Genomic DNA, 9,828 nt, shown 5'->3' with positions numbered 1-9,828 from the left:
GAGTAAGAGATTAAAATACTTACAGATTACGTCAACTGTGTAGAGGCTGCTGGTCATGTTGCTCACAGCATTAAAAGCTTCACACTGATAGTCCCCATCATCTGATTCTTGGATTTGGATGATAATCAATGTCTTGTTGTTTATGCCAAAGGAGGTTGTCTTGTCAGCTGTAATCAGTTGACCATTCCTCCTCCACTGAATGCGGGCAACAGATCCAGTCACCTCACAATCCAGACTGAACGGCTCATGAAGTATTACTGGTCCATCTGTGTGATTCACCCAAACTGCTACTATTGGCTCTATAGGAGGAGAAGGGAATAGAGTAATTGAAACTTGCACATGTAAGTGGGTTGAGTGAAGTGCATATGTCATTGCCAATTTTCAAGAAGCCGTTTCACATTTTGGGGAATACACTCATTTGACCTTTTCTTGCCAAGAGTTGGATGAGAATTGTGAATTGTGAACACTCCCCTATCTGTCAATCAGCCAGTTGGCTTATCTTATCTTAGCTTAGCTTAGCATAAAGACTGCAGAGAGGGGGACAGAGCTAGCCTGGCTCTCCCACAAGGTAAAAAAAAAGAAATCTGCACACCTGCATCTCTGAATCTTACAACATCAAAAAAAGTGTAAAAATGTGTCTCAACTGGTTGCCTGGCAACATTATGGTGACAACAAGATTTCACAAAGTCCCAGGCAAGAAACGATCAAGCATGTAAAACCAAAAGTATACGTTTTTACACTAAGAGGTGCTGTTGGGCAGATTTTGTTATCTTCCAACAGAGCCATGCTAGTTCTTTGCTCGCCCTTTCCATGTATCCAGTCTTAATGCTAAACTTAGCTAACTGGCTGCTGTCTCCAGGGTCAATTCTCTCATCTAACTCTCTGCAAGAAAGCAAATATGCATACACCACAAAATGTTAAACTATTCTTCTTTAAAGTAATCTAAATGTCTTTGCTGAGATAAACAAAATCAAAGGCACATAAAATACCCCCTAAAACACCACAAATACAACCTTACCCACAATCCTGATCATTGCACTTTTGCTGCTGAACCTGGATGTTACTGTGTTGTGAAATACGCATTGGTAATTTCCTGAGTGGCTCTCAGTAACCAGTTGAAGCTTTGGGCCAAACTGATTTAAGTAAGCCCCATCAAGCATCCACTGGATCGTCGCTGGAGGGCTGGACTCCGCTGAGCATGACAGTGTGATGTTAGATCCTGTTATGTAGGTGGACTTCATGGGCATGATCACCATCAATATGTTACTTGGACCATCTGATGAAACAACAAGAGGGAAATTGTTTTAGGTGTTGATGTTGTTTGATTACATACATATCTACTGTATAATCTTTGTTTAGTGCAAACTCACAGCTGATGTTCAGATAAACAGGGAGACTGCTTTCATGGCTCACACCATTGGACACATTGCACTTGAACCACCCTTCATCATAGCGGGTCACCTTGATCATGGTGAGAGTGGCACCCCCATCGCTGAGCTGTACTCCGCCCCCGGCTGTGACCACAGTGCTGCCGTTCAGCCAAACATAAGACAGGGACGAGCCGTTGAGCACAGAGCACGTGAGAACTGCTGTGTCATCGAACTCCACCAGGTTGGTTGCGTTTGCCTTCAAAGTCACATTTGAAATCAGCACTGCAAAGAAAAAAAATAAACAGTTTTGCAGGTTTTTGTAGAAACATGGGATGAAGTGGCTTGGAACTGTTATGTCCTCTTTCAATAGAGGTGGAAACATGACTCTTATGAGTTGAACTTAATAAGCCTTGCTAGCAGCATTGCTCAATAGATGATAACATTGATCTGATGGTAGGCAAGTCCACCACTTGGGTCCCGACTCAAACTAATGGATGGATTTCTAAAATGCTTTTCACAGACATTCATATCCACCTGAGGATAAATTGTAATCATTATGATCTCTTAACATATAATCCATTACCATCATCTGGTCAAAACTTTTATTTGTCAACTATTCAGCCAAATTATGGCCAAAAATCTTGTAATTCCCATCATCCTCAGATTTACTTTGCTATAAGGCAAGTGCTTAATATCATAATATGACGAGTCACACTGACACCAGCATTTAGTTCAAGTACAGCCTCAGATGTAAACTCTTAGTATTGTTTTGACTGTACTTTACTTATGTTAAAAAGAGAGCACATTGGACTATTAGCTTTGTGTGATAGTAGTATTGTGCTAACTACTATATGTTTTAATATTTCTTCATGCGTTTTTGGTGATTTTTTATGATATTAAAACAAAATAATTTCAGTCAAAATGTCCTAATCAATTCATTTAAAGACTGAAACTAAAGACATGAGACCAATTTAGGACTCGAGCAAAGCTGTCTCAATCTCCCAAATGTTTCATGCAGGTGACCATTATAGCTCAAGACGCTGCTCTAGTCTTTTGTCTTTTTGTTTTTTGAGTATGCAAGTTAGCGTATAGACTGAGCTTTATTTATCTTACACAGTAGTTGAATGTGAGGTAATAAATATAAGAGGAAAGCAAAGAACACTTGGTCACACTTAAATGTAGTTATCTTCTGCATGCATATATTAAATAGTAAAATACTGGTCAAAGCACTTTCAAACACAAAGAAGCACATTAAAAAATCTATAAAATGTCTCCCTGGACTGAAGTGAATCGATATAATTTAAAATAATTCTTACCTTCTGCAAAGGTTGTCGTGAACAGAATCAGCACCAGCGCCACTGGAGACTCCATTTCACTCTTAAGTTTCTTTTTTGGTTGAAGTCTTCCTTGCCAGCTAAATGGACTTGACTCTGGCTGTGATTAATAGAAATCTGGGGATATCGTATGGACACAGCCGACTTTTGATCAGTAAATATTTGCTCTGCTTTCCTCCAGTGCTCTGTTCTCATGATGTTAATGCTTACCCCCTACCATCACCTTGCCACCTCACAGTCCTGGCCACACCTTGTTTTGCCTTCGTCCACACCGGTCCACACAAAGGAGTGTCCATTTACTGTAAACCTTGGTTGTTCTAACAACAACTTTTAACCAACCAGAGAAGGGGATCGTGATATTTTGTCAGTGTGCTCTAAGACAATGAAGTTTAACCAAGGTGAAGACCCATTAAGTGGATTGTTGGTTCTGTGATGCAAAATATACTGTGGGCTTACACAACACATCTTCCCACAACGAAGGTAGAAAATAAAGAAAAAGACTGAAAGACAAAAAGGAAAGCTCATAGAATATTTCAGGTTTTATGTTTAATTTGTCAATTAAACATAATTTGGAATCCTTTTAAATATTCATCACTGGTCCCTCCACATCTATAACAATAAATGACTTGTCATTCAACAATTTAGCTTTTATTTGGGGGGACCGTCTATCTCTTTGTTTAATGTAACCAAAGACCCACAGAATTTATATCTTTGTTCACCAACAAAGGATATCAGAATTTTCTATCAGATTTTTCTTATAATTTATTTTGAGCTCAGCCACAGAAATATAACATTTCCTCATTGTTTAATACTGCATTTAAATCAGCAATTGCAGCATGTAGTGCATTATTCTCAGTTTTATTTTGAATACTTAACTTTACTTTAATAATGGGAGCAATTCTGGTGGAAATCAAGAATACAGTGCTATACAGTAAATTAATGGCCAACAAAAACGTAATGGTACAACACAAGAGTCGGCCGGTGGCATTTCTTTTAAGCGTACAATTAGATAGTATTTTGGCTGGTTATTACAGTTAATCTACCTGTACCTTTGTTATATTTGAGCTATGCAGTTGTACAAAGTACTGAGTAATGTTAATCAAAAAATAAAACAGTTCAAGGTACATAGAATCGGTCTTGAATGCTGTATTCGTGTTAAAGGTTCACTGATTCCGATCCATTTCATCGCATCAGAGTTTTTCATGGAGTCATTGAGCCGCCGACATCTGTGAAAGAGAGGCAGTTATTCCAGTTATTAGTCATGTTAGATATATTACTGTAAGTGGCAACTTAGTTGTGTATAAATAGTTTAGAAGAGGTTTGCCTATATTTGAATTGATTAATCAAAAACACAAAAATAAAATCATAAATGCTAGAATTAATTCACTGGTTCCATTGAGATTTTTTGCTCTATTTTTAGTTCTCAATGATGGGAAAATAAACATCTTTTTGGGTTTTGGACAAAACAGGATGTTTGAACTTTTAACTTGGGCTTCAGAAGATCATGATTGTAATTTGTCCCAAATTTCAGACATTTCATAAATCAAACTTTGAATTGATAAATATTCAGCATAGTTATCAGTTATGGAAATATAATAAAGTTTGACCTTATATCTGCCCCCTGCTGCATTAATCTAACTAGTTAACTCATTATATCATGTTCAACACTTGAACTGATCTGAATTAATGTAGTGTCACCATTTTTAAAGGGATATTCTACCTATTTTCTTCTAAACAATGCAGAATATTATGTCAATACACAAATTACATTATTATTTTGAAGTGTATCAATGTCATAAAGATGTTATTCTACAACTTGCCTGGCAAAAGGAAGAGGAACCCAACTAACAATAGCAGCAGCAGGAGTATCACATTCAAAGCCTGTCGTTCAGACCCTGACGAAGGCTCTGTGGAGACAAACAAAAGTAAGAAACAAAAGGAAATATGGAGTTTGATGTCACTATACTAACAAACTCACCTGCTATCATGATGTGTGCGGTGATATTGCTGTTCATGTTGGTGTGATTGTTGAAGGCCAGACAGGAATATGGACCGCTTTGGTCCTCTCGGACACTGAACAGCTCCAATGATGGACCCAAAGTGTTCACAAGCTCTCCTCTGAAGGCCCACTGAAACTGAGCTGGAGGATTGGACTGTGCCGAGCAGAGCACGGTCAGATTGGATCCGATGGAAAAGGAAGTTGTGTTCTGTCCATTCAATGTTAACGCCATGTTATCTGGACCATCTGAATAAAATAACAGAAAGAAAAACATAGAAGAGAGAAGAGGAATACAGCGTTTTAGAGCTCTGTTAGGAGAACTGGACAATTGTAGCATATGAAGATTGAAATGACTCCGTCTTACTCACAACTGACAGTAAAGTTTACTGGATCACTGGTTCCGTTACTGACAGGATTGAACACACGACAACTGAAGGGTCCCTGGTCATAGCGGGTCACATTAAGTATTGTGAGAGTGGAGCCTCCATCAGTGAGCTGAACTCTGTCACTGGCTTTAACCTCAGAGCTGCCGTTCATCCAGAGGAAAGATGGAGAGGATCCAGAGGAGACGGAGCACCTAACGACTGCCGAACTGTTGAACTCCATCAGGTCGGTTTGGTTGGCTCCTAGCGTCACATTTGAGATCGGCTCTGTGAGGATGAGACAAGGATCAACATGTTTTACACAGTGAGTCTTTGGATGGATGTTAATGTTTCATAGGCCTACACTTTGTGGCCACTTTATTAGCTTCACCAAGACAATCTAATGCAGTCCAATACAACAGCCCTGCCATAATATCTATCGTTATGAAGCTCTTCAGTTTTTAGGGAGATAGTGGTAAATGGGAAAATTGTATTACTTTTTTATTTTGTGATATCACAATTAAAAGTGAGAGATGTTCCTCTTTTTTTGTCCTAAACAGCTGGGGCAGAATATTTATATTTTTCATGCTAAACCACTTTCTAAAAATATAAATACATACGTAAAACTTTAGAATCCTTTCCTAAGGACTTACATTATTGACCACAGACTTGATGGCTTATCCAAAAGAAAGCGTCTTTAAGAACTCATTAATAAAGGATTCTTTCAATAAAATTATCTTTCAAGTCTGGTGTTGTAATGTTGATAAGTGGGTAATGTGTTTTTTTCTGTCAGCATTCTATGCATCTTTTTTTTTTACCTTTTTGATCTGATCTATAAAGTATTTTAAAATGTAATAACCATAAATGAAGGTATCTGTTACAAGCTAAAAAGTGGTTTATTAGAAGGTGGTTTAAGAACGTATGTCTACATGTCTACTAATTTTGTATGAAATCTATATTTAGGAGACCTTAATTATGTGAGGTAAAATGCAAAACATGGTATGGTCTTATACATATACAACATGCTGATATAATTCTTATAGTTTCTTTCGTATGGGGGATGTAGGGACATATTGGGAGCCATTGACCCAGCAGGAATAGGCATTGTTAAACTGAAGGAACAAGAAGACAAAAGGGAAAGTCCAAAGGTGAGTGTCTACAGACACAGAAACAGACAGAAACTAGCCAGAGGACGCGGCCATGTGAGCACAAAGGGCAGCAAAACCAAAACACAGGTCGGATCTAACAGCATTTGATTTCCAAATATCACGAGGTCGTTTGTGAATACTGTTTATGGATGCTCTCTTTTCCTCAGAACAGGAACCTGTTCCAGTAAAAAGGGCAGTGTAAACAATTAATCAGCACATTTTTCTCAGCCTCTCCCTCCTACGTGTCTAACTGTACATGTTCATTGCAACGAGCTGATGTTCACTTTCTTTTATGCTTCAGTGTTTTTATTCCTGTGTTCTGATTACCTTTATTATAATTCATGTTTTTGACGATCTTACAGTTTGACTGTTGTCCGTCAACTTGTCTTTATTTGCTCATAAGATTTATGCTTATCCTGTTTTGCTGTCTCTGTCTACACCAGCTCTTTTATTAAATTTTTCTGTAGGCCACTAAAACTGGTTTCATTGTTGACTGTACATATCCATCATATAACTGCCTGTGTCATTCAGGTTGAACACATAATAGGTTGAACACATAATATTACAAAAATATAATTTAAAAAAAAAAGTGACAGCATCCAAAGCGTGTTACTTTGACATTATAAATAGCACGACAATCTTTATAAAACAAATAATATCTTTTAGTGAAAGGTTTATGTGGATTAAACGGTAAACTGTACAACATTTTTTTGTGATTAATTCTGTACAATTTATTTACTCAGCAATCCCAAGGTTTATTCAAAGCCTTCTTTAAAGCACTTACCCAAATAAAAGTCAGAAAAAAAGGATGGAAATAATGAAGGAATGCAACTTAATAAGGGCTCAAGACTCTGTGACAGAAAACAGTTGCCCTCTGAAATGTCCTTGAATAAGATATTCAATCTGCACCATAATAATAAAAAAAACCATAATTTTTTATAGGCAGTTGTGGAATAAGTCACACAATATCCTACTCATATTACCTTCTGAAATATGACACAAACTAGTACTAATTTAACTTTATAAATGTCTTAAGTGAGTTGATTTAACATTGATAGATTTGATCTTTTCCATGAAGTTCAATCAGGCAGAGTAGACTGTGTTGTGAGTATTACTGTTGAAGAAACCCTTCTCATTGCAGCCAACCAGACTCTTACTTTGAATGCCATTTGGGCTTTTTTCTAATGCAATGGTTAGGAGAGGCTATAGAGTCTCTAAACGATGAAGTACTAAATTCAGTTATTGAACAAAGCTGTTTAGTCTCACCCAGAACAGTGATGGAAGCATTGGCCTTAATCTGGGGGTCACTGCTCTGCACCACGTAGACCCCCGAGTCAGCCACCTTGACGGAGCTCAGGGTGAGAGCTCCAGTGAGGACGTTGACTGACGCCCTGCCGCTGTGACTGGGGAAAACCGCCTGCTGATCCCCCAGCCAGGTGAGGATGAGGGACTCTCCCACTGCCCAGCTCCCACTCTTCAGAGCCGTGGAAGGAGTCAGGGAGAGCGTCACAGAGTCCCCAACGACGGCAGGGTTGATGGAAGGCTGGACCACAACGGCACCGGAGGCCAGAACACCTGAAGAATAGAACGTTTGTTAATAACTGTTATTTAAATAACACAAACGTACCCTGCAGTATATTTAAGTATGAAAGTCACTACCTTGTATTAAAGCCAGCAATACAATAGCCAGGGTTCCTTCACTTTTCTTCTCCATTTTGCATCGATGGTCTGAGGAAGTCCTCACTGATTCTTCTCTATTATACTAGTACATGCGTCCAGCCCCCCACCTATAAATACCTAAAGCAGCAAACCCCCGTTCTTATCTGTTAGGTGGTTTCTGGTCATTTGGTGGTCACCCTTGTCAAGCTAACAAAAGGTGCATTACATTTTCCGTTTACTATCTTGGGTAAATTCTGTAAATGGTCAATGAGCAAAATGACAAATTATGACAGAAGGTATGTGAGGCCGGATTGTGGGTGAGGGGTTGTGGGTAGTTATCCAGTTGTTTTCACTTGTTTCTTCTTGTTTTTGGCAAAATAATTAGAATTACATAGGAGTAGTATGCAGTATCAGTGTCCTGTCTACCCCTGCCTTGACCCTCATTAGATCAGTGTTAGATTTCGGGGAGGTTTTTTAATCTTTTTTTCATCCCTAACCCTAAAGTTTCGGTGTACCCATGTGTCTGGTTTTTTTTTCCTGTGTGAGTCATAGACAAAGACTTCACCTTCATTCCACTCCTCATGTTTTCAGCAGCTTTACACTCAAAATGAATTCACCTGCATCTGCAGCAGCTTATGTTTGCTGATAATGTCCATCCGTTCTGCTCTGTGTACTCAGTGTTCTAAATCTTGAAAGCAGCAACACATCAACAACCATCTAGTTTTCATTTATGAGAGAGGAAGTAGACCATATGCTGGATTATACGACCGACTATATGATAAATCTGTTTTTTCACAATTCAATCAGTGCACGTCTCATCTCTTTCAGTCATTAAGTAATGCTGTCTTTACCAGCATCGGCTGATTCTGCCAAAGAGCAGGACTGAGCGCTTCAGACGCTCATTTGTGCCCACTGCCATCAGACTGTACAACAACAGCGGAGACCACAGTCTGTCATCATGCTGACCAGCCCCCCCCCCCCATGTGGATATACTGTACATTTTTTATTTGTATTCTTATTTTTTATTTTATTCTATTTTTATTTTATTGTATAATATGTGTATTTATTATCTGTTTCTGTGTAGTTGAGCTGCTGCAACACCAATTTCCCCATGGGGATCAATAAAGGAATATAATAATAATTACACATTGAGTAGGCAAACCATTATACCTTTCACAATACCACTCAGTAAACACCCGTGGTATTATTTGAGCTGCCGTGGTGCAAAGTTCAGTATCTGAGCACACCTGTGTTGAGTAGCTGAAACACAGGAGGTGAGATTGATGACTGGGCTGTGTTATTTGTAGAGCGTTAAGGTGAGCAGGAGTAGCAGCATTGAAGGACAGCCTCTAATTATTGAACTGGACAGTACATATGTATAGCAGTATTTACTACTTTTCTTTTTGATGAAAAGGCTGTTGCATTAAAGTTTGATACATGGTGCTGTCTGCTTGGCAGTGTTGTAAACAGTGGTCATAGGAGGTTTTACAAAAAATTGTTTATTCAGTATTTCCAAATTATCCTTGAGATTTAAAAGATCTGCCAAGTTCATTTCCTTCCGCATAAAAAACTAGCAAATACTAACATGTTACTGAAGGGAAAGTGCATAAGCGTCAGAATAATCTTTTAGTAACAAAGTAAAAGTATACATATGCTGAATGGCCAATTTCAGAAAAATATATATTATATTACAGGTTAATGATTCAAGATATATTATTTATAAACATCACTTTAATGTCAATGTTAGAGGTGGAGCAAATGTCAATACTTTCTACACTGTTCAGTATGATTCATTTGTGATTATACTGTATGTTTATTATTACATTGTATTGCATTAAATGTTAAGCAAAATAGAACCTAACTTTTTCCACCACTCTTAGAATTATGATGTTGTATGTAGTCCAAACTGCCTGAGGGGCATTTTCACACATCCAAAATGACTATAGTTTGAATAAT

The sequence above is a fragment of the Anoplopoma fimbria genome, chromosome 20 (assembly GCF_027596085.1).
Source record: "Anoplopoma fimbria isolate UVic2021 breed Golden Eagle Sablefish chromosome 20, Afim_UVic_2022, whole genome shotgun sequence".
Taxonomy (NCBI): Eukaryota; Metazoa; Chordata; class Actinopteri; order Perciformes; family Anoplopomatidae; genus Anoplopoma; species Anoplopoma fimbria.
Note: the sequence above shows the minus strand (reverse complement) of the source record.